Source organism: Argiope bruennichi, chromosome 10, assembly GCF_947563725.1.
Source record: "Argiope bruennichi chromosome 10, qqArgBrue1.1, whole genome shotgun sequence".
Classification (NCBI taxonomy): Eukaryota; Metazoa; Arthropoda; class Arachnida; order Araneae; family Araneidae; genus Argiope; species Argiope bruennichi.
In genome coordinates this window covers 43458111-43484735 of record NC_079160.1, presented here as the reverse complement: position 1 = coordinate 43484735, position 26625 = coordinate 43458111, and the positions used below count along the sequence as shown (strand labels likewise).

The following is a 26625-nucleotide window of genomic DNA, read 5'->3' as shown; positions in this document are numbered from 1 at the left end:
ATTATTCAAGTAATATTTTTTATCTATACAAAAAGTTATGTTCACTAAGCTAGGTTCATCCCCAGAATTTTGCACGGAAAAAAAATGAAATCTTCTATCGAAAATTACAAGTTATCATGTGAAAACCTTATTTTTTTGAAGTTAAGTAGTATAAATCAGACAAAAAAACAACATGTTCTCACATGACTCTTATTTCGCAGTCATCAATATTTAGAAAAGCGATGATTTTTTACCATTTCAAAATCAATCGAATTCCATTTTTTTTTCTCGAGGCCAGCATTTTTTTTTCGGGTGGGAAACCAGTTTATACCGATTTGAAACATTCACGTGACTGTCAGTTTACGCATGGTCGATATTTAGAAAAAGATTTTTTTTTTTCAAAATTGTTCGAACTTCCAAACTTTTTTTTACCAGCTATAAAAATTGAAAATTAATATATATAACTTTCGATACTTCCCCTCGTTGTTTCGCATTTATTATCATTGACCACCCTGTTCTTCTTCTAGCGATAATTTCTTAAGACACTGCTCTTCATTGGCCAGACAGGAAAATCGGGTACATGGCGGATATTTGCGCCAAGTTGTAACTTTTTGTTGGCTATAAATCGCCAAGTGTGACAACCTTTTTTATCATTTTCTAATAACCCTAAAAGCGAAAAATTGATGGCTCAAAAGCGATAAATTGCTAATTTTCTGCCGGTGCATTTTGAGGCTTCAAAAATCCGGAACTATGAACAATAAGTGAAGTCTCAAATTAAGTTTGGATAAAAATGCTTTGTAAGACCGTGAAAACTAAAGAAATAGAATTACATTTTTAGATGCAATGCAATGTTTGAACATCCTCGTTGCTTAATACGTGACGTCAAGGATAATTTCATTAATCATTTTACAGAAAGAAAAAAAGCATCTTAATCATATCAGAGCCCTTCCATGAGTTCATCCTTTTTTCTTTAAGAAGACACATTACAGACATCTTCCAATCTTATGTATAATTTCTTCTATATTAATACTATCTACTCACGCAAGAGAATTGCTTTTCATAACAGGACGACTTACGCCATTTTGCCGCGAAACCGACTGAACCATTTATCAAACGTAAAATTATGCTTATGCCTTAATGATTTAGAGTATCGTGGGTGGACTGTCTAGATTCTGATATTTAAATCGCTCGTAAGATCCTTATGATAGAGTAAATGCACCTTGGCTTGGATAATTATAAAGCCTTTTTTTTGCTGGTTTGTAGACAATATCTAGATGTAGCGATTTTGAAAAATAAAAATTAATGATTTTTAGAGTTCAATTAAATAGAATTAATAAGTAATTGTGTTTACATTACTATCTTTTCGATACATGAGTTATGATTCACAATTAAATAAGAGATATAATGACCAGTAGTTTTGAACTTCAATTTGGACGTTTGAAGGTCAAAACCAGAAAAATAACGCAAAACAACGAAAAAATATGTTTTACAGTTATTTTTTCTTGGAATTGATTTCTGATTATTATAGTAATACATTTTTTTTATACAGAATTAAAGATGGTAAGTAAATATCAAAGGTTTTCAAAATCAGACATAGTTTTTCTTTGATAAATAGTTTTTAGATAGTTTCTTTGATAAATAGTTTTTGGACATATATCTTCTTTGATTAATAGTTTTTAGACAGTTTTTTTTAATAAATAGTCTTTAAACATAGTTTTTTTTTGATAAATAGTCTTTAAACATAGTTTTTTTTTGATAAATAGTTTTTAGATATAATTTTTTTTGATAAATAGTTTTTAGAAATAGTCTTTTTTTTTTAATAAATAGTCTTTAAACATAGTTTTTTTTTGATAAAGAGTTTTTAGATATAATTTTTCTTTGATAATTAGTTTGTAGACATAGTCTTTTTTTTGATAAATAGTCTTTAAACATAGTTTTTTTTGATAAATAGTTTTTAGATATAATTTTTATTTGATAAATAGTCTTTAAACATAGTTTTTTTTTTGACAAATAGTTTTTAGATATAATTTTTCTTTGATAAATAGTCTTTAAACATAGTTTTTTTTTGATAAATAGTCTTTAAACATAGTTTTTTTTAAAAAATAGTCTTTAAACATAGTTTTTTTTTGATAAATAGTCTTTAAACATAGTTTTTTTGATAAATAGTTTTTAGATATAATTTTTCTTTGATAAATAGTTTTTAGACATATTTTTCTTAATAATAAAGACAATCAGAATTTTTTTTTTCAAAACAAGATTGCTCCCACCAATAGCTCAGGATGTCTGTTGCCCTTTTACGCACAAAAATGTTGTTAATATTTTTTATAAACTAATTTTAAAAATTAAACACATTTAAATATTCATTTTAACGTTAATTACTTATTTTTAAGTAAAAATAGAGTTTAAATTCCTTTGAAAGTGGAATATTCAATTCGGAACACATTTAAAACATTTTTCATTCAGGTCTTCTGGAATCTGGATAAAATAGGAAAAATTATGTCAGATAATTCGGATGTCTAATTTCTTTTAATACATAGCAAAATTTAAAAAGTCATATTTTTTCAGAGGAATACTTTTTGAAAAATTGAATATTCTTATACTTTTCAAAAAGGCCATTCAGTATTAATTACTTATTTTAACAGGGCTATTAAATTTCTCACTATTTTGTATGAATTCGAAGATAGCGTTACTTAACCAACAGTACTGCCCCCCCTCAAAATTTTCTAGCGTATCTCTAATAAACTTTTCATGTCAGAGACCGCCTTACATGGTATCTTAATTTAGAATTTTACAATATTATTTACAGATTAAACAAGTATTTTTATTTAACAAAAAGTATTTATTTAAATAAAATAATAAAAATTCCCCTAACCATCATGGGCGGTTTTGTTCAGTGTCCTTTTTATTAACGTGATATGCAACAAAAAAAAGGTCTTTACATTTCAAAATTTTCATCTAAAACATCGTAACAAGATAATGTTTTAAACTTGATTCGTCTCTCTTGTCAGCATTTGTCTTGATAGTATCAGCGGTTTCATTCTGCTAGTAATGATTGTTATGTTACAGAATTAACAACAACAAAAAAAGTGCATCAAAACTTGCCTTGTTAATAAAAGTGAAAATCTTACTTCGGAGTTAATGTACATATAAATTTTAAAACATTTAAAAAAAATCACAATTTTAACCAAGGCACATAAAAGGCAAAAACATGTAGACAAAAAGATTTGAATAAAATTGTTTTGCATTTTATCTAATTCTAAAAAAATCTAATTCACAAATTTCCTTATTAAAGTTAATTTTTTCAATTTATAAAGTTTAAAAAATAGTTTTTATGCGATAGGCTTGTTCCGCAGGCATTCAAAAAGGCATTAATAATTCTATGTATTCTTAATTAATCAAAAATATAATTAAAATTTTGTGCAGCCCTTTCTGAGATTCAATTTTAGTTACCATTTTCTATTAATAAAGTGAAAAGTAACTATGTATTAAATTTGGTATTTCTAGTTTCAAAAGTCTGTTCTGCATTATGCACAATTTTGCACTTTAGACGATTTTTGCACCATAAAAATTTTCAGAAATATGTCGCCTAAAAGCGGTATAATTCTAAAAAAAATCTTCTGCTCATTAAGGGAAAAAAATACAATTCCAGTAATATAAAACAAATCAGACTAACGATTTTAATGTTATTTCAAATACACAATCGTTTAAATATAATCAATCCCTTTTAATTTTACTACATATGGTTGACTCCCAATATGCTGTATTATTTAAGAAATAAAATATATTTTGTACAAAAAAAAAGTTTTCTTCACTTGACATCCATGTATAAATAATGTTCAATTTTCTTTAGATTTTTCTTATTTTTAAATTAATAAGATATTCGACAAGGCATTATTAGCTAGTCCATAATTAAGAATAACACTACACAAATGTTTTTTTTCTCTTGAAAAATATTTTGACGAGCAAAGAACACAAAAGTTCTCAACATTTTCAAAATGATCCTTCTAACATGTAAAATATTAATAAGTTGATTAATTTTCCAGCTCAAGTATATATACATGAAAAAAAAAAAAAAACATCTCCAAAAAGTAAAGTAAACTTTTTTATAATCCATTTCCTTTCCAATTCTTCGAATACTTCTTTATTTTTCCCCCGCCAAATACCTGTTTAGTTGAAAACTAAATGCACGGAGAGGTTGTCCAAAAACATAAAGCATTGTAATTAAGTCACACGCACATATGCATCAACTAATCAAGGGAGTAGAACTTAACGAAACAAACAAACCAAAAAACAAATAAAGCAACCAAAAAGCAAAAGCAACAACAGCAAACCGTTATCTGAAATCCCATTTACTTGAAAAGGATACGGTTCCGAAAAGCAATTAAAACGCAAGATGAAACCATTCAGTTCTACTCGTTTATCGAAACCGCATTTAATTACCGGACTTTCATGTTGCCATCTAGTTAAATTTAATTTCACCGCATCTCTTGGGAGCCACCGTAGAAATCTTATTAGCAGAGGGGAAAGCACGCCTTCTAATAAGGTGGAAATAAGAGAGTGGTATTTATAGAAGGGAAAGTGGCAACAGTCGAAAACCTAATATTCGAATACAACAAAGACCGGATATTTCTTCTTTCTTGTTGAGTTTAAGAAAATAAGTAAAAAAGAAGTCATGATTATGATAAAGATAATTTGAATGAAGCGGGGAAAAGTGTCTTTTTTTTAAATTTACAAAATAATGAGTTGATAATTTTTGTTAAAAAGAGGAAAGAATTTAAGAATTGCATCGAACTGAGGATGACATTTAATAAATGTATTTCAACTTTTAATATAATTTGAAAAATTTGGAGTTTGGTTATAAAAGTATTTGAAGTTTATTTGAGCGATGCAAATTTATGCAAAATATTTAATTAAAAATACACTAAGCGCATGAATTGTTAATAAATGATTAATAGATATCAAAGTTTATTATAATTCTGGTTTTATAAATCTTATAAGCTTATTTGAGCGCATAATGAATTTATTTTCTAAAAAATAATTAAAAAGTTGTTTAGCATTATTTATTCTATATTTTAAGAGCAAATGCTAACTTACGAAACATGGCTATTTAAGCTACTTTTAAACGTGTATTTCTATGGCAAACAATAACTTCTATGCTGTATCCTGTACAGCCAAAAAAAAATGTTTTACCTAATTTATCATTTTATAATCGTCTGCTTATTATTTTAATATATAAATTATAACCATTCAACCATTTTTGAAGCGTTCAAATCCCTTAAGGGTCACATGATTCCTAAATATTTTTAAATAAATATTTAACTATTTGCATTTTAAATCAATTTAAGAAAGAAATTATTTTTTAAATGAATAATTACTCCTAAATGCGATTTTTAAAGTACATTTTCCAATAATAACTCATATTTAGAAATCCTTTTTTTGTACAACTGCAGAAAAAAGTATCTATTTCCAGGTTTCACCAATAAGGAGACCTTTGAATTTTTAATATTTTTTTCGAAGCTAAAAACATCTTAATTTAAGAGTTCAACAAAATTGTTAAAAAAGTAGTTACGAAAGTTCTTTGGATATTATGATGCACTTGCGTATCGAAATACAGAATTTCTGATATTTTAATTTATTATTAACCTTTTGGCTACTGATCGTGTATACACAAATAAAAATAATAATTTAAAGTTAGTTTACATAGTTTATGTTAAAAATAGTAATTTCTAATAGTTTTTTAGGAGGTATTTCATCATCATGACCCAGTTGCTGGCTGAAAAATCATTTGGCAAAATTCAATTATTGGCAAAATCAAAATATTCAAACAAATTTATTTCATTCTGAACATATTATCTTCACTTACGTAGAAAATGAAGAGAAAATGATTTTTTAAAAATTTGTAGTCGAAGTATAATAAGACGATATAGAAATCAGTTTTAAAGCCAAGAATAATATATATAATTATGAAATTATTTAGATATATTTTGAAATTTATAAGTGATATTAACATATAGGAATATACAGGAAAATCTAAATATAAAAAAAGTATAAATAGAAGGAACATCTTCTAATTAGGAATTAAAATTGTTCGTTAAGGAAATAAAAGATCCAACCTAAGGCAGTGGCCTATTCCGAAATTTTTAAACATAATTTCTAATTAATGTATCCCCTCATCGATTTAAATATCGTGGACTTGCATTGTTAAGCCTGGTAGTCACACGTGCTCAGATTTTAATTTTCTGATTCTCCGTATTGTGCTACGAAGAAATCAATTAGCAACAAAAATCGAATATGATTTCGAATATCTTTTTTGCTGTACTGACAGAAAAAAGATTTAGTACAGAAATGTAATTTTAGTAATACACCAAATTACATTTATCTACATGGTAGCAAGTTGATAAGTATACGAATGTACAGACCGACATATGGTTAACTTGTTCAAGGATTTAGTTCTAAATTTGATACGGATAGAGGGTTTTCCATAGATGATAAAATTATAAGATTTTTTTTCTATATAACTTTTTACGTTTTATAGTAATTATATATTCTCAAGTAGATAAAGCTCTGCAAGTATGGATATTCTTCATAATTTGATAGAAAGCTTTAAATTTGGTTTAAAGATCATACACAATGTTTCATCCGTTAATCTCAACGCGTTTTAAGATTAACATGTTCTGAGATTGACAAAGATAATTCCAAAACTTATTCAGGCTCTGAAACATAGGAGGTGCAATAAAATCTCGAGGTCAAATTTAGAACATGGTAAAATATCCGTGCTAGATTATTCTAAAATCCAATTTGAATTGCGTTGAAGAGCACAAAATAACATGAACTTAGAAGCTAAAAAACACCCACAGATGTTTTCGTCATATTACGTCATTACTTTGACCAGATACGTTCTAATCGGAGTCTACAAATGCTTGAAATACATACCGCATTCACAATCCTGTGAAATTGTAACTCCATTGTCAGGGAACTTGATTCGATTCTAAACCAATCTGAATTTAATTCGCTTTACCTCGGTTAATAATGCCTCTCATTTAACAAGTGCGGGTTAAAATTAATCTCACATGCATCATCCTAAACAAACATTCGAGCCGGAGCAGTCCTCGAGACAAAACCCAGAGCAACCTCAAAAAAGATTAATGAAGCCCGAGGAAGAGTAATCGACAACAATAAATGCATATGTGTCATTTTGAAACGAAAAGCAGCTCATTGACGGTGAAAAACAATACCCAACTGACGAAGTGGCAGTTAGAATATTCCTTCCAATTACGAGATTGACACAACAGGCACTCATGTTCTCAATGGGCGAGGATTCAATTACTAGCTGCAACGGAATAGAGGCGCAGCAGCCAAAATACATTAGTATTCATGCGAATTTCGCTTCCAAAAGACAAGATTTCGATTTCCCGAAACCAAACGGGCCTGCTGCGAAACAACTCAACTCCCCTCCAGTTTCCGGCCCCTGAATGGCGAGACCCAATGGATCGAAATTTAAAGGGCGCACACTTTAATTAGTAGAAATTTCTCGCTTTAAATGTCCAATTTAAACAAGCGGGGGCTTGCTTTTGTGCGACTTCATTTGGCGTCATTCAAAATGCTGGGGCGCCCGACAACAGTTCACTGCTCATTCTAGGGAACTAATAATGCGGATATTCCGGTAGAGGGGCTTTCAATGGGCGTCGCTAAAATGGAGGAGGTGAAAGGGGGGGGGGGTTGTAAGAAGGAAAGCGACGAAAGCACTTTGGGACGCAATAGCCGTATGTTGACGGTGAATCGATGCAGGGACAGTCGAAAATTTTGGAAGTTTGGTAAAGAAGGTGATGTAATTCCCATAAGGGGTTTATTCTTCATTTTTTAGTAAGCAGTCCCGCTAATTTTATCGAGCAATTATTTTTGATAAAATAACAATTTCAAAAAAGAAAAAATTAATTAGTGAAAGTAAAAATTTAAAAAGTAAATGAAATATGGATATTTTTTTTTTTTTTTTTTTTTTTTTTTTTTTTTTTTGTAAATTCTTGATACAGAATCAAAGACTGACAATTCTCGTATTCTACATTTTCAAGGTCATATCTAAACTCCTACTACGTTTATATTTTTATTACAAATTCGTAATATATTCCAATCTCAAAATAATATAATTGACAGCTAGATAATATCCTGGTTTTAATTAGATAAGCAAAAAGTTTCAGACTCTATCTTTCTTAATTGTTATTATTAATATTAACCCTTTGCATTCGGATGGTGGCTCTCACTCATCATTTAAGACAGTGCATCATTTTGAATTTTTATTTATTTATTTACTTAGTTTTAATTGTTAAAAATACTTACAAAATGATAAGAAGATGGGGAAAATAATTCGGGAAAATACAAATTAAAACAATTATATATATGTTTATTTTTCGGAGTAATGAAAAAATCCTTGTTTTAAGTGAATAATTATACATCGAATTACTTTTCGGAGTACAAAGAGTTAAAATCCGTAATAACCTGTAATTTTTAATCTGAAATTTAATTTTTTTTGTTCCTCTTTTCAAATTTAAATTTTGAAAATTGAAGTTAAAATTTTTTCCTTCCAGTTTTTTTGTTCCTTTTTTTATTTCAATAATTAAAAAAAGTATTTTTTTTATTACTGGTTTTAAGTTTAGTTTAGTTTAGTTATATTAACGTCCCGTTTTGAAGCAACACTAGGGCTATTTTAGGACGGACCTCGTAATTTTGAACCATGGTCAGATGACGAGGACGACACCTGAGCTGGCACCGCCCTCTCCACACCACACCACACCAGCGGGGGGGACGTTTGGTCATGACGGATTTAACGTGCAACAGACCCCCTTACACGACGGTTATTCGGTGGAATCGGGTCTCGAACCTGAAACCCTCCGGTTCCGAGACCTTACCACCAGGCCACCGCGGCCTTTTATTACTGGTAATATGCATATTGTTTTTTTTGCAATGTAATGTAACTCACACGATAATATAAATATGCTTTGATAGTAAAGTATGCTTTAGTATCATATTCACTAAGGCATGTGCATATATCATATTATTGATTATACTCAAACATTGTAATTGTAGTTTTAGTATCCACCTCTTTAAAGTGTAATTATTAAATCGATTTCTTCTCTACTAACAAATCAATAAATTGGTTAATTTTATTCCATTTTTGAATCCATAAAATAACATCAAATCAAAACAAGATTAAGTATGTAGCAGTTGCATTACTTTTAACTTCTCTTTTTGATACTAGATGGCGATGCCTGATTAGGCCATCCCATAGTGCATTGCGATTGTAATTAGAATGAGATGTAATGCTGAACTGTGAAGTCGCGCGCGTGAATGTCTTGTGTTTGTGTTTGTTTAGTGTGTGAATGTGATTATTAAAAGAAATGTTCCTAAAAACATTCGTCCTGTTGTTTCCTGTATGGAACATAATAATCTACATACCACCACAATTCTAGAATATCATAATTTTACTTTGATCTACAGACCCATACAATCCGATCAAAATTTTCCATACAGAAAATCTAAGTAGAAAAAAAAGTTCTCTCCTATAGAAAACAGGTATATCCAAAAATATATGTCCTAATCCAGAATAAAATCCGGATATTTTGAAAAGTTATAGATCAACAGATTTCAGTCATTGGACAGATATGATCAAGCTACCTTCTCAAGACTAGATTTCCAACCTTGGGAAAACACCATAGTGATGTTGCCACAGACAAAAAATTCCTCCTATCGTAAGTTCGTTTTCACATTATTAAGACTGTGTATCAAGTCTTCTAAGAAGATAAATTAATTAAATTACTTAAAGCACTAGATATTTTATAAGCATTTACAATCTTATAATCTGTGGAACAATATAAGTTCAGTCATGTCATCAGTTGTATAATATGTCTCGACTATCAGTTGAAGCCCTTTTTTTTATTTTGTAATTAATCACCATTTTCAGTAAACCAAGTTTATTTTAGTTTATTGTCATTGAAATTTATTTTTTTAAAAATATTTTTCTTGGTAAAAAACAAACAAACAGTATTCATATAAGAAATAAATATATTCCTACATAAAAAATTTTGGTATATAATATAAATAATTAAAGTCCATGTTTTAACTACTCGAAATAATGGATATCAAATTAATTTATGACTTAAGATCTTCATTTAAATATTTCTGATTTGTTATCTCGGGGCAGCAGAGGAACCAAACCACATCTCCTATTGTCTAACCTCTCATAATGTCCAGTTTTTCAGCTTGCCCAAAAGACATTAAAATAAGAGAAAAAATGTTTGGAAAGTTACAAGTGGCACAGCCATGAGACATAAATAAATAATTATTAATATTAATCTACTTAAAAATAAAACATCATGTCTTTCTTTAACGATAAAATTAAACCAAACTGAAAAAACTATGATTTAAAAATTCTTTTTATCTCAAATCAGCAAACAGCAGATACACAATCCAGATTTCAATGTGCACAAAAAAGTTTCTGGAAGCAGCTTTTAATGGTCATTTCTTCAGCTCCCCACAAAAAGGCATTGAAGCAAAAGGAAATTACATACGGCTCAACCATGAGGCATAAATAAATAATTACCAGTTAAATTACTGGCATTAATGTATTAAAAATAAAATATCATGTTTCTTTTTAACGATAAAAGTAAACCAATCTGAAAAAAACATGCTTTAAAAGTTCCTTTTTATTTCAAATCAGCAAACAGCAGATAAGCAATCCAGATCTCATTGTCCACAAAAAGTTTCTGCAAAACCACTTTTAATGGTCATTTCTTTTTCTCCCCACAAAAATGCATTGAGGCAAAAGGAAACTGTTCGAATTACTCAACCATTACGTATAAATAAAGAATTACCAATAGTTAAATTACTGGCATTAATCTACTTAAAAATAAAAGAATCATATCTCCCTTTAACGACAAAAATAAACCAAACTGAAGAAACCATGCTTTAAAAGTTCCTTTTATCTCAAATCAGCAAACAGCAGATACACAATCCAGATCTCACTGTTCGCAAAAAGTTTCTGGAAAACCGCTTTTAATGGTCATTTCTTCAGCTTCCCACAGAAAAGGCATTGAAGCAAAAGGAAATTACCGGATATCGACTAACAGCAACAAAACTCCTCGAACCAAACTTCTCCATCGATTGGCCGAGAGACGAGCACCTCATCCATTACCTCAAGGACTTGCTCCACCGTAATCCAAGTCACTCGGTCCGGGATACCTCGTTATAAAATTACCACGCCGACAGCAACTATTGGTCAAAAACCAGCGGAGCTGTTCTGTCCCTAAACGGAATTTATGTCGCGAGAAATTGGTGGAGGTGGCTGCGATCGAAGCCAGAGCTTACTGGAGAAAGAAAACAAATGGTTCGACCTGGGAGGGGGACTCAGAGGAAATGAATTACCAGACACTTTTAATTATGAAAGAGGGATCGCAAAATAATCGTCTGGGATGGGGTGCGCCGCCCCAACCCCTAATTCCTTCTTCTCAATAAACCTTCAAAAGGGGGGATAAAGATTGAAAATCTGGATTCTGAGATTTTTAAAACAAGAGGCAATAAATAAAAAATGTAGATAAGGCTTCTGATATTAAAGATGTATATAAATCTTCCAATATTAAATATTAAAATTAAATAATCAGAATGCGTATTGTATTTAAATATACTACAAATCGTTTGAAAAACAATAAATATCATTTATCGTCTGCAATTATACATGGATTTTGAATGATAGTATATAAGAAGATAAATTAAAAATAATCAAATCAATTCTTTTTAAATATTTTATTACCTTCTTTCAGTATGTTTGTATTGAAAAAACATTACATGATTCAATAAAATGAATTCAATAAAAAATTAATGCATCCAAATTATATAAAATAAATTACATAATATAATTTATATAAGCTTGGTTCAGGAGAATGGCGTCTCTCAAATACATGTAAAATAAAGTATGATAAGATCAGAATGGTTTTAAAGGAAAATCTAGATGTTCTAGATATGTTTGATACAGTATAGTTAAATATTATCTTTGCATCTTAAAAATTAAAAAAAAATCAAAACTTAAAGGGGTTTAAAATATTTTGCATCGTGAAATCTCAGAATAAATTTTCTATTACTGGTTTAATCATAATTACTTTTTATTGAAAACATCAAGAAATTTTTTTTTATTCAGTGATTTATTTCAAAGGAGGTTTTTATTAACTACTAATTTACTGTTAGTTTACACATTTTTTAAAACATTGTTTGACAGCAATATGCTTCTTTGTGTTTTGTAGGAAGGGGAATTTAATTTTGAAATATTTAACTACAATTTGATTCTGAAGATGGATAACATTTCGGACTAAGAGTTTTTGCGTGTTAAACTTTTGCTTTTAATGAAAAAAAATCTTTATATCTGAAAATACGGTAATTTGGAACATGCAGATACGGTTCTTAAGTTGAAAAGATAAAAATGTCTGTACCTTTCAATTCCACAGCAAAATTCCAATAAATTGTAACTTTTACATTTATAAATTTCTGTAACTGTAACTTTTACATCTATTATTACATTTATAAATTTACATTTATTTATTTCGTAACAAATTATTCCACATATTATTATTTTTCGAAGTCTCTAGTTAAATTTGGAATAATCTGTTACATATCTAGAAGGTATCATCAAAATGTCACACGTTTCAAATCAAAATATTTAATCACAGAATCAGTTTCCGCAGTTTCGATAAATTTGCATTTTTAAAAGAAAGAAAAAAGAATTCAATTTTTGTTATCAGTTTATTAATGTGAAATATAGTTTTTTTAAAAAAAAATTAAAATAAGTAGAGCTAAATTAGTAATTCCAAATTTGGCTTTACGCTAAAAAAAAATATCTGTGTTTGAGTAATTTTTTAGGCTCTACAAACTTAATTTTCATATTAACTATAAAACATTAAAAACGGGATTTTTATTTTTAAATATTCGTTTGATAATAAAGATTGATATAAAGAATTGATATCAATATTTTATAGTTTTAATTGGAAATTTTTGTTATTCGTCAAATTTTATATTCAGGATTCTCGAATGATTTAAAATTGTTGACAGGCACAGGTTTTTCTTAAATTTTTTTCTCAAAAGTTCAACAAGTCCATTTGAAGGATTTTAAATCATATCTCTACTATAATAAGTTGTTGAACTAATTTGTAGTTGTTTTTGGACAATAATATATCAAAACATTTTAAACTAAGGTATTCATGTTTGAAGATTAAGTTTATATCTAATATTTGTACTCAATCTTTTGAAATCTTATTTTATTTGTTAATACAAAAATATTCTCCTCTTATTTACATAAAAGATACTGACAAAGGTTATAATCAGGAATAAAATTGATTAATTTAATATTTTTTAAAAATCAAGAATGTCAAAATGCAAAGACAGAAAAATCATTTACTGAAAAATTGTATCGATAACCAAAAATTACAATAACAATAAATACGTAATATTTGTTATTGAAATAGCATATTATTACAAGAGTAAACTTTCCACTAATAATCTACATCAGAAATGGGGATTTTTTTTTTGAGCAGGGAAAAAAATTGCAATGCAAGCAATTGCAAAACTCAATAAAGACACAAAAATATAATCTCATCTGTTTATGCAGACGATATTTTAATCTGTTAAATGTGATGTATGAAGCTGTGACGTCATTTCTAAAAACCGTTTATTGCAATAAATATAGTTCCTTTGTTATAAACTAAGCCTATATAATGATAATTAGAATTTTTATTTAAATCTATGGTAGGCCAGATAGAAACTTTAAGCAGGCGATAATTTGTTAATTCCGATTTTTAATGAAGAATATTACAAAACATTTACCTATGGAAGTATAGCTACTTGAGATTATTCTACTATTTAGTTTTTTTTATTCCACTATGAGATTATTCTACTATTTAGTTTTTTTTATTCTACTATGAGATTATTCTACTATTTAGTTTTTTTATTCTATTATGAGATTATTCAACTATTTAGTTTTTTTTAAATTCTACTATGAGATTATTCTACTATTTAGTTTTTTTTATTCTACTATTTAGTTTTTTTTATTCCACTATGAGATTATTCTACTATTTAGCTTTTTTATTCTACTATGAGATTATTCTACTATTTAGTTTTTTTATTCTACTATGAGATTATTTTACTATTTAGCTTTTTTATTCTACTGTGAGATTATTCTACTATTTAGCTTTTTTATTCTATTATGAGATTATTCTACTATTTAGTTTTTATTATTCTACTATGAGATTATTCTACTATTTAGTTTTTTTATTCTACCATGAGATTATTCTACTATTTAGTTTTTTATTCTACTATGAGATTATTCTACTATGATGATTTTATTCATATTGTAAAACACTCTGCAGTTTCAAATTATTCAATTATATATATTTTCTTTAAATAAATAAATGAATATCAAAAAAACGCATCTGCTTTGCTTTCAAAGAAGTATACATAATAATTATGCAATACTGGTAAAAGCAGGTAAAAAATATATATGCGATTAAAAGATGATGATGAAAACAGACATTTATACTTTATTCATTGCCTACGCTATTTCGAGCTTCAAAACCCCCTAATCAATACAACATCATGTTCTCGCATGGTAATAAAACAATCGTCTGAAAATACAATAATTGAATATTGATTTGACAGAAGAAGAAAAAAAAGAATTTTTTTAACGCTTGAAATTACAGTTTGCGATTATAGAATATAGTTTTTTTTATAAAATAAAGCAATTTTACTTATTTTCAAATAATTTTTCAAAAAAATTTTTTTTTAAAGAGGTGTAAGATTATTTTTTATTTTCCAATGTATTTAATACCAAACGGGACTGCTCTCTTCCTGGTTGGCTTACTTCCCAATACAAGTCTTTCCCTTTACCTTCCACATTAAATTATGGACCTTCGATAAAGCCATTAATGCATTGTACGGCAATGGTGGACAATTGTTTGGATCTCTGGCATGCATCTAGCATTTTAAGTGAATCTATCCCGCTAATATATATATATTGTATGCTTTTTTCAGATGTATTTGAACCAACATTCGTCATATTAACTATAGCTGTAGTCATAGAATCAAATGCCGAATTTATTGGTTAAAGTTATTGCGTTTACAAGCATGAAAAAGTACAGACAGACAGATGGTTAACCCTTTGAAAGATGTGGTACAAAATCAATCTCTTTCTTTGCAGTTATTAAGCTCATTTGGATTTGAATAATCAGCAAGAGAGACCGACTTTCTCTGCTTGGATTTCGTTCAAAATTTAATGGAAATTTAGTTAAAAACCTACATATAAAATTTCGTTATTTTTAGGTCGACACTTTTTTTGATTTATCGTGTTAACAGACGACAGATAAATGGACCTAATGAAAAAATGTGTTTCTCGAAATCAGAGAAATCTGATGGAAAGTTAAAATCTCCATTTCGTATTTTTTGATATTAGTAATATTTTTTCTAAACTTCGCGTACGAGGGAATAAAAATATTGAAATAAACACATATATTTAATGAACGTGTAAAGAATTTTTTTAAAAAACTTTCTAAGATGCTTTAAAATTATTTTAATTAATAGTTAAGCTGGTTCAAACAAAAATAATAATATATTTATTTATTTATTGTTTCTAAACAAATATTTTTTAATAGTAATAGTGTAACAGACAACGGAATAATAATAAATTATAACGCCGGCGTTCTGGCCTATGGGTAGGGCGTCTTCCCCATGAACTGGGCGTCCTGTGTTCGAGCCCTGATTTGGGCATGAGTGTTCTTCACCCTGAGTTCTATCTGTGAGGTGAGCGAAAGAGCTCCCTTGTAAAAAATAGTTGTGCAAGCGAGTGTATGAGTGCCAACTTTATATGAGCAAGAAGTCATACTTCTACTCTTGGGTGTTCATGTGTCTTTACTCTCAGAAGCAACTGCACCCCTCTTTCCTTTGTTATTAATAATCAATAAATTATAGATAATCAATAATTCCATCATCAATAAATTATAGCTCGAAATTTATAAACAAGCCTTTCTAGTTCAAACTTTTTTAAAAGTAAAATATACTAGAAAAATATATTACCAATTAATTTATATTTTAAAATTATGAAAAAAAAGCAAAATTAAATAAATCATAAATTCTTTAAAATTTTAGAAATAAATGCGCAGCAAAAAAACATCCAATATCTTATTCTAACAATTTTGTAAAAATACATAAATTATCTAAAAAAATTTCTTATTAAATTGTATAAAATACAGAATATTATCTCAGATTCAAACAAATAAAAAGTTCCAAGACTAGCAGATGGATTTCGAGATAATTTCAAATGATAATAAATATGCAGATATATATGTATTATGTCTGCATATGTATTATTATTTAATACATATTCAAATAATAATACAGATTGCAGATAGAGTTGCAGATAGAATAACTTCAATTTATAGAAATTATATTTGAAAAATTCCATTAAATTTTATTGATGACATTAGTTTAGATCATTACGGGTGTAACGTTTCGTATTTTTTTAATTTACAGACTTTTATAAGCTTTAAAGGTTATGGTATCTTTATTTCAAAAATACTTTTTTTTAAAATTTTGATCAATAAATTAATTAATATTATATTGGAAGATGGCGAAATATTTAGTGATCTTGCATCCATTAAAAAAATTAAATTTAATTCCAGCTTCTTAAAAATTTGATTAAAAATATCCAAACTCCTCCTAGCTCAAGTCAATACAACGTGAAGAATTTTATAGGAATTCCCAAGACACGTCTACTGCTCTTTCCACGCTTCTGGCACGACTTCGAACAATTTTTCTTCAGGGACGACAAAGCACAAAAATCCAATCCCTCGGACAAGATTCTTTCTCTGGCCTCGCAGAGACCCGAAAACTCGTGACAATGTCACCCCCATCTGTTACCATCAACCCAGCTAACCTCGGATACACGCAGGCAAAACCTTTTACTCGAACTTCTCTAAATCTCTTCCGACTTTCTAAGCTGCATCTCAATCCCCTCCCCCCGTCTCCGTCATCCCCTTTGCCTAGGCCTTCTCGGTTGCCACTTAATCCGGCGTCACGACCCCCTCCCTCCACTGCTTCAATTACGATGACGATGCGGCACCAATTAGGCCTTCATCGTAATCTCATTACGATACGTTGCCATTCCCTTTCGGCTAAATGACGGAGCGAGTGTGTGAGAGAGTAAACAAAGTTCTGGAAAGGGACGGTGAGGGGTGGTGGTGGTGCTGAGGGATTGATGTGTGTTGGAGAGGAGGGTGGTATGGAACTGTTGCTGGCTGTACCGAAGGCTGAATCAACATTTGGATTAGGAGGACAGAGATCTGAGAGGACAAGATCATGGATATCATGAGACGAGTCCAAATTTGAGCTTCTGTGCTGAATGTTTACAAATCATGGGTGGCTGACAAACAACCGTCTGGCCCTTTGCAACCTCATTAATACCAAGCATGATATTGCTCCACTATGAAGAGAATGGCATGAAAGCGGATGCCTTTGTGCCAGAAAAGTAAACTAGCTAGCTAGCTAGTTAGTTATAACTGTTTTTAGAGCAGCACTAGGGCTATTTTGGGACGGACCTCGTAATTTTGAATCTCGGTCAGATGACGAGGACGGCACCTGAGCTTGCAAATCCTCTCCAAACTCCCACACCACACCAGCCACGATGGATTTAACGTGCACCGGACCCACTTACAAGACGTGTTTTCGATGGAATCAGGTCTTGAACATGAAAACCTCCAGTTCCGAAGGCGAGACCTTACTACCATGCCACAGCGGTCCAAAGTAAACTGCCACTTCTTTTTCTAGTATGAGATGACATTCACAGATCTGCTCGTCGGAGTTTCGAAATTTAAACGCATATGAGAGTGCTCCACAGTAAAGAATTTATCCCCGTACATAAAATTTGTAGACCTTGGCAAGGCCACAATTGCTCAGATTTTTATTTTCACAGTCCAGCGTAAGAGCATTAGAGGCTTTATAATACAGTGAAGAAAAGCGAGTATCAAATTTGGATACCTCTTCATGAACAGATTGAATCCAAAGTTTAAACAGAGCTAAAATTAGATACAGAACTAATTACTCAACCCGTTGACAGATTTTGATAGGGATCTTTGATAAAACTAAATACATAATTCAACAACTATGTCACTCTTTACGCTTTATAGTTACTAAGTAATTTCATTTCTCAGTTATTATGCCTACATGCATGCAATATTACAGACAGACATACAATCAACCCATTAACAGATTTTTTTAATGAATTTACGCTTAATTGTTGCAATTGGGTATTCAGTTTTATCTATGAAATTCGTTACTCTTCGGATAAACGACTTACTTTCTGAATGATTTGAGTTTCCCCCCTTCAAAGACAGGCATGGTTTCAAAAATATATTTTTCGTTTTCAAGGTTATATTAAATATAGAGAATCATCAAAATCTCGAGAGCAAATTTTTTAACGATTCCAATATTTCCTCACATGCTTTGTATCGTATACGGGAAGATATACAGATCATAGCAATGAAATTCATGATTCACGAAATTTAAATTTGATATGAGAGAAAGGAATAGATCTTTTCCACTTAGTATTTGTTGCGGCAAGCAAGCAAGCAAACAATTTTGTATAATTACTTTAGCTTGAGTGGCATCACCTTGTTTTATTGTTATTCTAAAATTACTTATATGCTTGTACGTCTACTTGTTGTGAAGAAAAAATGTATGTTTTACTAACGCCGTCGTCTTCAATATATGGTGCCGAAACCCGGGAACGAACTAGGGACCTTTAGATCACCACGAGTACGAGTAGGAGACTTGGTCCTATTACAAGAAGATCTACGACCACGACAAATATGGAAGAAAGCTCTCGTGGTGAAATTAATCGATGGCCGGGACGGAAGAATTCGAACCTGCATCCTTCGTGTCAAAGGAAAGGAGATTACCCGCCCAATTCAACTGGTCATACCTCTGGAGGTTGACCAGGGTGGGGAGGATGTTGCGGCAAGCAAGCAAACAATTTTGTATAATTACTTTAGCTTGAGTGGCATCACCTTGTTTTATTGTTATTCTAAAATTACTTATATGCTTGTACGTCTACTTGTGAAGAAAAAATGTTTTACTAACGCCGTCGTCTTCAATATTATCCAATTCTGTGACGGTGTGAAGTTTATAGTTTAGTTATATTAACGTCCCGTTTAAAGCAATACTAGGGCTATTTTAGTACGGACCTTGTCATTTTGAACCGCGGTCAGATGACGAGGACGACACCTGAGCTGGCACCCCCCTCTCCACACCACATCAACGGAAGAACGTTTGGCTCTGACGGATTTATCGTGCAACAGACCCCCTTACACGGCGGTTCTTTGGTGGAATGGGGTCTCGAACCTGAAACCCTATTGCTCACAAGCCGAGACCTTACCACCAGGCCACCACGGCCCTATGACGATGTGAAGAAATTACTATAGGGTGGGATTGATATATATATTGGAAAGGATGATAGTGTCTCAATAATTAGAAAATGTTCAAGTGACCTGTCTAATTTGATTTATGAAATGAACTTCTGTATTTCCTGCCAACAAAAATGTGAGTGAAAGTTTAACATTGTATACATCTGGTGGGGAATAGAAGACAAAAGTTTGTCAAATATTTAAAAAGTTCATTTGATTAATTTATTGATGACAATATACTTATGTACCAATAAGTATTATCAATAAGTCAATCAATTGATTTTCCTGATCTATTGACACATTTCTGCATTTATGTTATCCCGCAATTATAAGTTTTGACACTTTCGCAACAAGTTCAGCGATTATAATCTTGGAAAGCACGTGTCAAAGTACCATGATCGATAGATTATTAACTGTAACATTTTGTTTTCTGTACTTATTCGGTTTCTGTTTTCTTTGTGGGTATACATGTGTCTGTGAATATGTCTTAAGGAAACAAGACGATATTTTAATTTAATACATGAAATAATAATAGGAATTTAATTACAGAGAAAGCATGTTAAACTGGAAACTAAAGTAAAATATTTTAAAACTAAAATATAGAGTTTCGAATTTTTATTTTATATACAAGTGTTCATTGATGACATTATTGTTATGTACCAATAAGTATATCAGGAAATAATACATTGCCAGTTAGGGTATAGAAACTTCTCTTTGGATTATAAATAGGAAAAAAAAAAGTTATAGAGCGACAGTTAAATAAATAATGAAGTCAGTTTCCAAGATCTAAACTTTATGCATTGCGGGATCTTTAGGATTTTATAAATTTTTTCAAACATTTTGTCTCATTTAATAGTTTAATCTTTCAAGAAGCGGCTGCATTTAAAAATGATAATTTTTATAGGTTTACATACTATCCATAAGTTGTTAGATGTGAAAAAAAAATAAATGAAAAAAAAATCCAAACATAACATACATTTAGGGTTTTTTGTGTGATTTTATAAATTTTTTCTGGTGTTTTACTTCATGTAATAGCTCAATCTTTAAAAAAACGTTTGAATTTAGAAATGATAATATTTATAAATTAGCATACTATCCGTAAACCGAAAGTATGCAAATCGATAAATAAAAAAAAAGCATATTCAAGAATTTTGTACGGCATAGAGTTTTTATAAGATCGATAGATGGATGGACAGACGGACAGATACACATTTTTTCTGTAAATCACAGGATATAAAAGTTATTATTATCCATGTACATACAACAACTGTGGATCCAAACATACCAAACAAATCAAAACTGAAACATAATCACGTTATTATGTTTAGGGCTCTAAATTTATCTATATTATTCTTTCTCTGTTATTTTATGCTTTCAAAAATAATTTGCATTTTTTTTGTGTGCGATTTTACTGCCTGTTTATTTTATGTGCGATTCTTTTCATTTTTAATATTTTGTATTGTAGTCATCGCATTGTAACAAAACCACTGGGGAGTCAGACAGTCACGCTAACCAGAAATGGAGAATTTTAATCTCCTTTTCTTCTTATATCAGATAAATATAGTCTTTACTCAACTGTTACGTTACTGTCGTTTAGTCAAAGCGCAAAATGATATTCTAAAACAAAACATAGACTAAAAAAAGATCCGAGATAATACCCGATTTCTAAATCCTCACTTCAAAAAATTCACGATTCGGTCGCATTCACTTCGCCGCTTTTACCAAAGCTCCATCGTGAATTTCAAGAAATCGGATATTTCTTCCGTGCAGTCAGTATTTAAAAAGCTGTCCCGCCGCCTTCCACTAAAGATATCTTTGAAGCGGGAAAAGTACACGAAATGTGGCGCAATTCGCACGATATTATCGTGGGATAATCCACCCGTGCTATTCCTGGAAGTGATCGCTTTTTATGCGGAAGAAATCGGCCACCCTTTTCTGACGGATAACAATGTATGGATAAGAATGTGCGGAGTGGAGTGTGTAATAAATCTGGACTGTGCTGTTGGAAATGTATTGGTTTTGGGACAGAAGACATTCGTTAAGAAAGGAAGAAATAGATTTTGTTGAAGTCGAGTGTGAGGATTTGTTCTGAAGTCTGTGTGTGTATGGCGTAACTTGTTCTTGTTGGATTATACAAGCTGTTTAAATGGATATTCAAATTTTCAGGCTTTTATAAAAAAAACAGAGCAAAATAAAAATCTTTTTTCATCGGAATTAAACATTTCAATTACATTTTAGTTTGAACCCAAAATAGCTTTAAATTTAAATGTAACACATTTTAGTGTGAGCCCTCCCTCCCCACAAAACAGCTGTAAATTTAAATTAAACACATTTTAGTGTGAGCCCCCCCCCCATCCTAAAAATGTGAGAATTATCGAAGCGATCCAATAACTCTACCTACATTTTTACAGCACATGTAATCCAGTAGATCATAAATTTCAAATTGATTTTCAATTATTTATTCTTAAAATTTACATGAAATTATACATATTATTCTCAGTAAATTTGATTTCTTAATAAATTATTAGGATATGTAATGTTTGGCCGCTATTGGCGACGTCTGCGGAAACGATTGACGAGATTCGCCGCCGCCGTTGAGGGTTATTGTTTTTTTTTATACGATATGATTAGAAGTGGCTTGTGTGGTGGAGGGAGATTGTTTGTTGTGCTTTTGATTTGAATAGTTAATTTTAAGAAAAGTCTAAGTGTTCCGTTTTATTTGAGATATGTGTTTCTTTAAGAATATGCTCGTGTCATTACAGGCTATTCTGGCAGTTTCTAACCGTACATTAAGTTGCCTTCCACACAAGTAATGCAAGGATTGCATCAATTATAAGAAGATACTCAACAGCGCTATCTGGAGGAACATAAATTTTTAACAGCTTGTCTAGTGTGACATTTAGAAAGGTTACAGATATGCGTGGCTTAAGTTCGTGAACATCAATTGGTAGCGGTGGAACAAACACTTACTGTTTGATGTAGCCACAGAAAAGATGATTATCGTCAGACATGCTTTATGACAGAGACTATTAGAATTCTCCATTTCATTTTAAAAGTAGAAATAAAAGAATTTCTTAAAACGAGTATAATTAATTCTGATCGCAATCGAATTTACTACTTTTTTTCTTCTTTTCTTTTTTACCAATTTAAAGGTGTTTGACCCTCGACGGTCGATTGACAGTACAACAGGTCCACATTTGTATAGAATTTGTAAGGACACCGTTTGCTTATCGAGTCGAATTTTAACTTTGTACGAAGATAGATCCTTCTTTTTTACGATTTCTGAGAAAAATTGAAACTGCCTTGTAGTTTCAAAAAGCAGCTAATCTGTGTTGGAATTGGTAATCTTTTTTCAATTGTTTCATATAACACTGCATAAACTTACGTAAAAAATTATTTATAATTTTTGCTTTCATGTTTATAGTTTTATTATATTAAATATAACTTATATTAATTGAAGTAGAAATATTTAATATATATTTATTATTGTCCATATGGGTCCATACTGTCCATAAAGGATAAATTCAAAGAGACATTAACTTTTGGCAACTTTGGGACATATCTTATAAATTATTCACTATTAATGGTCAACTTATAAAATAAATTATCGAATTAGATTTGGGATAAGATAAAGAAAAAAATTACATACATTTATTATGATACATATTACAGGCAAATTTGAAAAGTCAATAATTTTTACTTCTGACATATGCAATCCGAAAAATTAGCATCTTACAAATCCAAAAAATAACGATACAGCATAATAAACACAGGAGGGCAGAAGTCTGACCTAGCTCATATGAAGATGACACTCACACACTCGCTTGCACAACCTCTTTTTAGGGGGGCGGGGGGCTCTTTCACACACCTCACAGATAGAACATAGAATAGAAAACAGCCGTGATCGAACCAGGGCTCGAACCCGGGACGTACAGATCATGGGGCAGACCCACTACCTCTAAGCCAGGACTCTGGCAGACACATATATTGATGCCTTTGGTTCCCTAGAGTAAAATGACCGCCTTTTCTTCCATTTGGTGACGACCCCTTTCGCCCCCAAAAATTTTGTTCAAAAACCCAAAATAAACAAAAGGCAAAAGTGGTCTAGGGCGTCCGTTAAATGGCGAAAACCTGTAGCCGCCCGAAGGATTGAAGTGTGTATGCACTCGAAAATCTGCTGCGGGGCCCCTTTTTCCAGGAAAAATTTATTAAATTCCCTTCCCGCACTGCTCGAGAGTGACAGGGAGGAATTAAATTGCACTCTCTCTTCTTTCGCCGGGGAGGATGGAGAGGGATTATAAGAGGCAGGAGAACGCAATCAACGAGACACACACATCGCTGCGGTAAATAAACAGTCGACAAGTGAGTCGGATGGGGCGGCAGCGTGGCGCCAGAGCCGGACACTTAATACCCAGGGCGGCGATTGGCCAGACAGAAATAGTCAGTTGACTTCTGGCATATGCGTAACACATATTCTGTTCCGCTGGTAATGATGTTTTTCAAAGGCAATCTTTGGAATAAAATATGGATTTAGATTCATGAAAGGAAAAAAAAAGATTTTTTTTTTTCTTTCGACTTTGAATTGATTATGAAGTATACTAAAGATCAGATTCTTGAAATCAACAGTTTTGAATTTTTTAACACACATTCTGAAACTTAAAGCTTTATGATGATTTCAAATGCTATCTTTGCAATGCAATATGTTTTTAGATTCAGTAAATAATAAGCTAAATTTGCATGCATTTAAATTGGATTATAAGTGGTATTAAAGGGCAAACTCGAAGAGAAAATAATTTTAAATTTTGTCAAATGTGGGACATACATTATAAAGCCCGAATTTGCTACTAATGGCGAACTTATGAAATAAACTATAGATTCAATTTTTAAGGGGATAGTGGAATTTGAAATAAGCAAAAATGGACAGAAACTTGAAATTTTATTTTTATCGTTTCCTCACCAAAATATATGTTTATATTCAATTAAAATAGTGTTATAAGATATGTTGTTCAATAAATTGAATATTTCAAAGTTATTGATAATATAGATTTCGGTTAAACATCAAAAGAAAATAGAATACGTATTTTATATTTCGATTTTTTTTAGATAATTAAAAGTCAATTTTAGTTCCAATAAACATAAAAATCTAATAAAAATTCAATAAGTGTGCATAAAAATTTGTATAAAAAATTATCATTTAATTGGAATTGAAAAATTATACACAGCTTTTCCCAGATAAATTGGTATTGGGTAATTAGGAAAAATAATAAAAATTAAATCGGGTGAAATATTTTCAAATTTTTAAAAATTATGTATTTTCTAATTTATAAATAATATTTAAAAAGTTTTAAAAATCTTTTTAAAAAGAAATTTGACGTATTTATATTTTAATACATATGTATAAAAAATTTCATAGTAATGAAATAATTCACAAAAATGCCATAAAGAAAAAAAAATCACATTCATTTATGTAAAGTTGCAATGCATATTACAAGCAAATATATAAAGTCAATACTTTTAACTTCTGACTTATGTGATTTCGAAAATTAGCATTAAAAAGAAAAATAACGATGCATCATAATAAATAGAACTATACGATACTGATATTTTTGGTTATCCTTGAATATAGTTCACTGTCGACACTGACTGTCTACTGGAAAGAAAGTTCTACAGGCAGAGTTGTAATAAAATATTGCACTAATAACAACTCAAAATATCAGCAAATAGGGTCAGTTCATGATGTTTAATTGATATAAAACCACTAAAATGTTTAATTAAATTTGGAAGTCATTTGAAGAAAGAAATCCATAAGACAGAGTTAAATATAATTTAAATGTCATGCGCAGTTATTGCCTTCATGTGACTGTGACGTCATATGGAGTGATTTAATCAAAAACGAAATCCCCATCTGAAATATTAGTGAATGTTCTTTGTACGAGGAAACCTTAAAATACTAAGTAAAAAGAAAATAAAAACTATATAAGATTGTTAATTTATTCATTATGATGGCTATAATAATTATACATTTAAATGATAAGCATTTTGTCTGGTAACTTATCACCTGGATTGACCACATTTTTCAACTTATGACCTTGCTAAATTGAGAGCGCCAGGGCATGTTCTTATTTTTTTGTTTTTATTGGGGGGGGGGAGGGGTAAGAGCACATCAAGATGCTTTTTGCATCCAAGAAAGAAAACGAAGAGCGCCCCAGTACGCGCCGCCATTACATATTTGTTAATTTAACAAGAAGAAATCATTTGGATTAAAATGATTTCTTCTTATTTTTCTTCGCCATTAAAGTATCTCCACTATAATTTCGATGTATTTAAAGGTAAGAATTTATACTTAGGTTTAAAACGAACATTTGTTATTATTATTTTATGCAATAGAAAACTTTATTTAAAACTTTATTATTTTATTATTTTTATTTTAACTATTAAACTTATTGAAACTTGTTCGATATTTTTTATTTCCATATTTCTTCTTCCATATTCTGAGCATTATAGCCTATATGACATCATTCATAGTGATTCATTCATTTTAACAAATTATAAATTTCAAATTATGAATGTTTTACATAAACATACAAAAATTATAAATATTAGGAAAATGATTTTTATTTAACTTAATTAAAATTTATCAAACCGAGCAATAAAAGGACAAGTAATTTTTTATTTGCAAACGATTATAAACTTGACTTTCATTAAAAATAAATTACAATTACATGATGTAGTTAAAATAAAACGAATATTTCTTTCAAATGCTATCTTACATTGTTTATCAAAAATTATTACATTTATTTTAAACAATTTATTGGAAATTCAATAAGTATTATTTTACTAAGCAAAATTATTAAATTGCTTTTATTCATAAAATATTGAAAGTTAATTAAGTTTTTTATATTAAAGATAAACATTTGTTTAACAATTCATGTTTAAAGATAATATTATTCTTTTAAATAATACAGATAATAGCTGTAGAATATTAAGTGAATTTTTTAGATTAAACATTTCTACAAAGAAAAAAAGGGTTAATAATTTAATTTTAATCATGCCGAAGTGGTTTTAATTTACATCATGCCCAATAATTATGAGTATTTTAAAACTCAAACGAAATTAAATTAAATTTGATTCAAATTCCGTTTAAGGAATAATATTTTAGATA

The 26625-nt window shown here is 30.0% G+C and overlaps 1 protein-coding gene across 1 annotated transcript in view; it reads right to left on the bottom strand.

Moving 5' to 3' along the window:
* Positions 1–26625, bottom strand: part of LOC129987514 (uncharacterized) — a 501789-nt gene that overhangs the window by 347567 nt on the left and 127597 nt on the right. The gene's annotated exons all lie outside the window — the stretch shown is intronic.